The sequence below is a fragment of the Dermacentor silvarum genome, chromosome 7 (genome assembly GCF_013339745.2).
Source record: "Dermacentor silvarum isolate Dsil-2018 chromosome 7, BIME_Dsil_1.4, whole genome shotgun sequence".
Taxonomy (NCBI): Eukaryota; Metazoa; Arthropoda; class Arachnida; order Ixodida; family Ixodidae; genus Dermacentor; species Dermacentor silvarum.
In genome coordinates, this window is record NC_051160.1 from 31992947 (window position 1) to 32001729 (window position 8783).

Sequence of the window (8783 nt, forward strand, 5' to 3'; positions counted from 1 at the left end):
TGGAGGATGCTTAAGGCTTCGCCTTTAAGAGTGGAACGCGATAAGATTCAATGATCCCTGACTGTGCAGCTTCCCGGCAACTGCGACTTTAGTTTTTCTGCACCTTCGCCTCGGCCCGCCGCTGCCGAGGAGGCGAGCGCCATCTGAATGGTGTTTTTGCAAGGAACACCGACCGGGGCGCGCCACTTATGAATGGTAGAAAGCTGGAAAAGGGGTTTGTGTTTGAGTTTCCGCGTAACCGATTTAAGTTTTCTCGTATATTCAAATTACAATCCGACGCTATCGCATACCTGTTGGTTGTGGTTAAGTCGTACTTTACGATTTTTGTGACAAATTTTACTTTGAGAAATTCAGTTACTTGACCAGCGCCTCTGCGCCACGCGGAGGGCCTGTGTGGTCGGGTTTGGTTCGGCACGATTATCTTGGCCGCGGACACTGACGCCGACACCGACGCCAACGCCGGATTTTCTGCGACACGGGGCCCTTAATGCTATCATGGTAAAAGCGGAATCGACAATGCAGTTGGTGGGGTGGGGTTCGTCTTGTCATTCAACCACGTGTGATTAGAGGACGGAGTACCTAGGCGTATAAAGCGTAGAGAACGACGATTACAATGACAAAACACAAATGCCACACATGATGTCTCATACACAGATAAAATACGTACAGGCTGCCCTTTGTGCGAAGACACCGAGAGGATCCGAGAGGCTCGATTTTTTGTTAGTCACGACAAGAAAGCGACATTGAAGTAAATGGGAAGTCATTTACGCCTTCATTTGAAATGTAGAAACAATAAAGCAAAGGGACATGAAAGCCCTTTATGGGATATGTAAGGTCATATGCTGTGTACTCTTTGTAAATTGAGCTTGGCCGTTCATCATTCTGAAACCGGAGTAAGGGCAAGTCGAGGAAGAAGTCACTGGTGCGAAGAGGGAGGCAGTTACCTCGTGAAACAACAACATGCACTTAGGCACAATAAAGGAGAGCGAAGCACATGGATGGAAAGGAAGGCGTAAAACACGCAGTGTGACACAGCTGTCCGGTTGTAAGATGTTCCTTCCTGCCCATGTCTATGGTGCTGCTTTACCGTCACTATAATGTCGAACTAACTGGTACAAAACTTCCATCCTGGTCACGTACGAGACGTTGCGCGTGTCCACCTGTTTCGTACCGCAAGCTTCGTTCTTATTCTGTTTCTGCACTAATACTTTCATGTTTGACGAACCTCTTCATTGCGCACATGGTGTTCGGCAGGCGAGACTTACGTGTCAAGTAGTGAACATACAGCACGGTCTCGCGTTCGGAAACTCCGCGGTCTCCGACGCCGAGAGGTCGAACACGTGACAGCGACGACTTCAGTCAAAAAAAAAAAAAAAAAAAAAAGAAGGAAGAAAAAAAAAAGGAAACGTCTCGGGGGCACCTGTACCTGCGCGCAGAACGTGAACCCCAAGCCGCATCACAGATAACAGGCGAGCGCTTACAGGCGACGGATAATGCGTCGGCGGTCGGTTCGGCGGCGTCTTCTCTGCATCGCCGGCGTGGCGTCTAATTTGCGCCCGCCCATCTACTAAATGAGGCGCCTTACTTCCATTATCTCCGTCTCGGTCTGCCACGCTGGACTCCTTGCCTTCACTTCTCGCCTTCTCCACCCCTCCCTCTCTTCCCCGCTTCCTACTATAGGTTGACCTTATTATATATATATTTTTTTGTCGCCGTCCCAGTTCAGCTCACTTCGACCCCGCAAGAACCAGCCGCGCACCCCAACCAACAAACGCACGCGCTATCTCCCTTCATCCTTCCACCGCCGAAGCAGTTTCACCGCACTGCTCTTTGTTTCTTCGCGGCTAAACGCCGGCGCTAATCAGTTATTCAACGCCCTCTCCCAACCCCCATCGTTCGACTTCGCTCTTCCCGCCGTTTCGTCGTTTCGGCGTGTACCGTCGTTTCAACGGGGGCAGTTGTTTCCGTTCTTCGACCCTTTCTCCGAACTTCGCTGTCCACGTCTCGCTCGAATCTGCACTGTGTGTCGCAACCGCAAAAATAAAGAAAAGAAAAAGAAAGAAACCGAGAGGGCGCCTTGCGCCTATTAGCCTCGCAGTTCTTAGCCCACGTGCGCCCGCTCCGGCCAATGTAGCACTGGCCACCCCCTCACCACCTCATTCGCCGAGATGTCACGTTTAGGGCTAACGGAGCGCGACTCTGCGACTCGGTCGACCCAGGCCCGGCCGGTAGACGACAGGCGCAGTCCGTGCTTGCTTGCTCCCGATACAACGGCGTCGCCAAGGCTGTGCCCTCGGCGACGCGAACGAGCTTTCTTTCTTTTTTTAAATTCTTCTCTTCGTTTTCTTTCCCTCCTTGTTTCCGTTCGCGCTGCTTACGGGCAATTCGTTACGCTCCTTTTGTCACGCTTACGTCGTCCCGTTCGTTTCATTCTTTTTTTTTTTTATTCTCTCGCATATCTGCGTACGGCGCAGCTGGCGGCGGACAGGAAAATGGGCGGAGCGCTAAAGGAGGCGAGTTCCTCCTCTCTCTCTCTTTCCTACCTTCTTTCTTTCTTCATTCCTTTCCTCAAGCCTTATTGATTTCTAGAAGGAGAAATCGACCCCTCCTCCTCGCCAGCCTTCGTCGTTGTCTCTTTCTTTCGGTCCCATCTAGTTCTTCCTTTTTGTTTTCTGTTTCTTCGCCCGTCGGCGGCGCCGCCACGAAATGGCTCCGCACGTGGAACTCCTTTTCTTTTTCGGGACGAGCTTCTTTCTTGCTCCGTTTTCTTTTTATTTCGTCTGAGAAACAGAGCCGATTTCGGTTCATTAGTAAATGGCCCGGCTGCTCGCTGCCGCATGCTACAGAAACAGCCCCTGGATCTCAAAGCGAGCGAGCAGCGTCGTGCTTATATGCATTCGTGCAGCCAGCGCAACGTCCGCGGAACAGCGGTAGAATCGAATGTTGGCGCGCGCGCGCGCGTGTGTGTTTGTGTGTGCAAATGTGTAGCCCGTAACTGTGTTTTTGGCTAGTCTTTTCCCGTGTTCCCTGGTTTAGCTATGTGTACAGGGATCGTAATTTGTCCAGTGCGGTGACTGAACAGTTTGATTCTCGCTGATAGATCCACGCGCGGAGCGGGGAATAACGGCCCGTAGACGGCACGAATGAAAGGCCTTACCCGACTCTGGCCTTACGCTCGACTATCGTTTTAGAGGCGTAAATATGCACCCTGCCTGCTCCTTGTGGTTGTACTTTGACAGACAGACAGACAAGACAAGACATGACTGACTGACTGACTGACTGACTGGAATCTTCATCTGGCTTTTCACTGTGTAACACCCGCCTCTTGTTTGTTTTAATGCGCTAGCATTCTTTGGGTGCTTCACGTACTTTCCGGGATCTATCTATCTATCTATCTATCTATCTATCTATCTATCTATCTATCTATCTATCTATCTATCTATCTATCTATCTATCTATCTATCTATCTATCTATCTATCTATCTATCTATCTATCTATCTATCTATCTATCTATCTATCTATCTATCTATCTATCTATCTATCTATCTATCTATCTATCTATCTATCTATCTATCTATCTAATCTATCTATCTATCTATCTATCTATCTATCTATCTATTCTCTGTTTGTATGTTTGTATCTAACCATTTTCCCGCCTACCTTCATCACTGGATAATCCGTGGTCGAATGGTTAGCGCATCGGACAGCTGTGCTGAGGGAACAAGATTCGAAACCAACCGTCGGACCAACTTGGGTCAATGAGTATGTAGTACTTTGTACATGCGTGCCGCTCTCCAACGAACCTCTTTCTCGCCGACATGGCTCTCTGTCGACTCGGGACTGGATATAGGAACCACTGTTCGAAGAAACTCCTTGACGCCAACTTCGAGCACTGGGGTATGTGACATTCGGTCTGTGCTGGTCTCCAACAAACGTCTTTTACGTCAACTTGGGTAACTATAGGCGTGTGGGCCACTGTGAATGTGCCGCCTCGACAGTGACGAAAAAGATCCCTTAAGTTTCTCCGATGTGAGCGGAAACAAGCCCACGTCGCAAGGGTTCCTCGAGAACTGCAGCAACCCGACACATTAGCGGGCTGCGCCACAAACGCACCGGGTATGTGCCGCATTTCAATGAACCTCTCACCAAATTGGGTCACTGAGTGACCCAATTGGGCCACCGAGCGTGCGGCCAAGTGAGAGAACCATTCTCAGCGTTCGCAGGCACCGGCGTGCCAAGCTTCTCGTCTCAGAGGCCACGCGCGGACTTCTCGGCAGCGCCACTAGTTGGCGCAGCGTGTCCAGAAAGACGCGCGAGAGTCTTTGGAGCCCTGTTGTCATATGAGGCGTTTCTCAGCTATCGCGCGCGCCGGCGTGCCGTGCATTTCGGAGGCCATGCCTAGGCTTCGTGGCGGTGGCTCTAGATGGCGCCACTGTTCTTAGGAAACCACGAAAGAGCAGTCTCGCTGTAGTACACGCCTCATGCGTAACTCGTTTCGACCGTAGAACTTCGTTGTGTCGCTCTATTGATTCAATGCTAACGCATTACCGTCGACAGTAATCGTGAGGTGGGGCTCTGCTTTAATTCGAGGGTGATGTTCGCATCAGCGGTGATATCCTGTTGGTCATTAAAAGTATAGCGTATCGCAAAGCAGCATGAAAGGTTCGAGCAAATTACAACGTGCCTATAAACGTCAACAGCAAAGCGCTGGGCCAATACCTCTTTCTTCCCCGATTATTTCCACAAGACTTGGTCAGTTGACTGCAATCATCGATGTTTCCATTAGTGCTCCATCGAAAACGCCCGCAAGGCAACTTAAGAGCAATGTATTAATAAGAAAGCAGCGTTAGGATTGCTGTACTGTTGCTTAAAGCTTGGCTACATGGTTGCCGGCATCGTGAAACAAAGTTACAGCACTCGGGAAGAGCAAGGCATAAGCACGTCCGCCCTGTGTGGTTGTTGTTTATTTATTGCCTTTCCCGGCGCCTGGTGCATCTCGTATTTGCGCCTTCGTCGTTGAGCGCTGTAACCATGTTTCAGAAAGCGTGAGGTCGGACGCCGTGCTCACGTTGCCGGCGTAGTTGATTCTTCGCTGGCACTTTCCTAACGACGACACGCCGATTCCGGCACTCACAGATGCCGCGAGTGATGAAAATCTGCACATCACGATGAGAAAAACGAAGAGAAGTCTCTTTTACGCTCTAGTAAGCACCAAAACTGCTGAGTACAGAGTGGGGACTGCGGGAACAAGACTTTGATTCTTTGCATTGCAAAGAAAGAAAAAAGTAAAGGAAAATATATTTTGGCAAATAAAATAAATGAACATGAACATCATCGCATTTCCAAGTTATTGCAATACCGTTTGTCCTTTCCTATATACGTATACGAAAAAAAAAACAACAACACTGCCTCAACGTACGTAGAGATACCCTAAGCAAAAACCCGTTGCCTGGTTGGGACGAATAATTCCGCCATCCGGCAGCTGTGGCCTGCCCCAAGAGCCGAGCGAACGTGATAATTGCTGCCACCGTCTCTCTCTCTTATTCTCTTCTTTTTATGCCCTAACGGCGCAAAAGCTTTCTCCTCGTTATGATACTTGTTTCGCTCTTGTCTCCTTTCCGGATTAATTTGTTTTGCCTCTGCTTGCTGCGAAGCTTTATGGGCCTCTCGCATTAGCTGCGCCGGGGCTGTTTTCGCTTTCTTCGCGATCACGTAGCAACGGCGGTGGCGGCGGCCGCAATTCGCCGACAAAAAAATTTTTTTTTTCGTTCTCGTGAGTCAGGCCAGCAGCTTGGAAAGACGAGAGAGAGAGAGAGAGGTGTATAGAAAGCGAGAAGCGGAGAGAAGGAGAGCTGCGCGGGGGAGTGTTGGGCAAAAGATCGGAGATAAGAAACAAATTAGACCGAAGAAGCACGCCTGGCCGTTTCATACGCAGTTCTCCTCGTCAGCCCCCTATTTGTTTCCCCCCCCCCCCTTTTTTTTTTAGCTCGAGCCCAAAATCCACGTACGGACGTATTTTCCCCGACTAAGCAACTCCCAGCCCCCACCTTCTTTATCCTAGTAATTTGCGTCGTCTAACTACACCTACCTGAGCTGAAAGCCGAGCCAGGTAACGTCTCCTAGTTCGAGAGATAAAACGAAAAACAAGTATAGCGAAAGAAAGAAAAGAAGAAAGGTGCCATAAAGTAGCCAAGAAGAAAGTAACGAACGTTTCTCTACTCATCGTTGCTTCTTGCTCGTTCTCCCGTTCCATCTTTTTCTCCAACCCGAAACCGAGTTTGTGTGTTTTTCTGCACTGGCCTACCTAACTCTCTCTGCTTAGTACGTGTTCTCCGCCCACCTCGGCCTCAAAAGGTAGCGTTGCGAGTTTACCTTGGACAGGAGGCCGCTTATATGTGGCGATCCGCCGCGCTTTCTTCTGATTGGCCCTGGCGAGGTCCCCTTCTTCTTCTTCTTCTTCTACTTCGCCGTTTCATTTTGTTTGCAACGACGCCGGAGCCGGTGGCGGCCGAGTCGTTTCCGCGATGTTGTGTGCCGTATAAACGAGCGCAGCTTTTTTTTTTTCTCGCTCTAGTAATTAGTGAAAGTAGCGCCGGCGTCGCGCGGACACCGCAGTTCTGAGGGGGCCACGCCACCTATACGTAAGTACGTACGTAGATACGTACGGTACGTACGTACGTGATCCGGAGAAAAAGAAGTCACAAGAGGCGGCGTAGGGCTTCGCCGAAAGGAGAACGTATGAGGTGAAGTAAGGAACCATAAAAAAAAAAAAAGACAGACAGGCAATGAGTTAGGAAAAAAAAAAGAAATGTACGAAAAGACGGCACTCAGAGGAGGAGTAGCTTCAGGGAAGAGAAATAGGACGACGTGCGGAGATACAGGAAAAAAAATATAAAAAAATAGGAAGATCAAAACGTTCCAGCTCACGTTCCCGACGTGGGGCTTTTTTCGTATACGGTGACTTCTGCGATGGTCTACCGCGACGGACGATTCTGTGTGCTTTGTAGGCGCTTACTGTTTCTTCATTTTCTGTCTTCGGTCTTCTGTCTTTTTTTTTATTTATTGTGCACAGCTCGCTGGCGAGTCCGTCTTCGTTGGCTTGTTTGCAGGGTGTGTATGCGGGCCTGCTCGTTGTTTGCGTGGTTGGCCACCCCATTTACTCTCCTCCTCCTCCTTCTTTTTCCTCCCTCACCGTGGGCTCATCTCCCCAGCGTGCACCCATTCCGGCTTATCCGAGGGCCTTTCGCTCGGTCTGTTTTTGCCTCTTTTTAGCTCTTAAATCCGCAGCTGTACCGACTTTCACTTTTGATGACTGGCGTTCCAGAAAGCTCTCCCCACGTCTCATAGGTTAGCCAGAGGCATCAAGAGACTCCCAGTAGATGGGGGGGGGGGGGGGGGACCGGCGTAATGATTAACTTTCGCGAAGCAGACATAGCTCTTTTTCTTTCTCCCCCCTTCTCTTTATCTTTCAGCGAACCTAACGCGGGGGCCGCGACTCAGTTGTTAACCTAGAGACGTGACGGAAACTATGCAGCCTCGTTGCGCCTTGTTGGTGTTTGCTACGGCACTTCAAAAGCCAAGCGTGGTCTTGTAACGCTTAGGTAGTGCCTACTGTTCCGTCTTAGATTAGGTACTGCCTCGCACTTTCTGCCTGTTGTACCAAGGGGAACATAGATGATGATAGATAGATAAAGATGGATGAGAGACAGAATAACGTAGATGAACAAGTTCACGCATAGAATAGCTAGATAGAGAGTGGTAGACTATCTATCTATCTATCTATCTATCTATCTATCTATCTATCTATCTATCTATTTATCTGTCTGTCTATCTATCTGTCCGTCGGTCCGTCCACACACACACACACACACACACATATATATATATATATATATATATATATATATATAGGATTGATTGCTCGGTTGATTGATTGATTTAACGCCCCATCGCGAAACAAGGGCCGTGAAAGAAGCCGAAGTAGGGAGGCTGCGGTTCTTTGAAATTCAGTCGAATTTGGGACAGGATTGTTTCTCGTACGCCACCTAAGTAGGAATACAGCCACCCATGTAGGTAATCAAACACGCGACCTCACATTGAGCAGCTAAATGCCAAGACTACTGAGCGACCGTCGTGGGTGGTTTGTTTTTAGGGGCGAAGCTCCTTAGGGTGTGGGTCTGTCCCTCCTCTGTAGTAGTAGTAGTCGTCGTAGTAGGTAGCCACGTCTACTTTTATGAGAAAAAAAATTCCGAGAGTTGTGGCCGTAGCGGAATCGAACCAGGGACCCCTCGCTTCTGAACGCGTGGCGCTAACCACTACGCCACGAAGCGCACATAGACACGTGCACCACGATGGCAATAAATACCCAACATTAACGAAAGACTGCGCGTTTCTAATGCGTTTGTGTTAGCGCGTTACGGCCCGTGCAAGAAGCTGGTGTAAGACGCTGTGGCCTCTCCGCCTTACCCCCGTATTCATAAACGCTGATGGCGTCGGCAAACGCGGTGCACGTTCCGGCATGTGTAAACGGCTGCGTAAGACGCTGTGGCCTCTTCCCCTTAGAGTACTGCACGTTTCTAACGCGTTTGTGCTAGCGTCCCCTTAAGCGGGAGATGGTGCAATTATAATGAAGGGCGCTGTTATAAAATAGGAATGACGTCACATATGGCGCGTGTCATTGGTGGAAGTCAATCGTTCGATTTGGTGCGGCGAGACTGGGCGAATTACACGGAAGATTCACGGTTTACCGATGATTCCCTCCGGAGCTTCGCCCACTCATCAT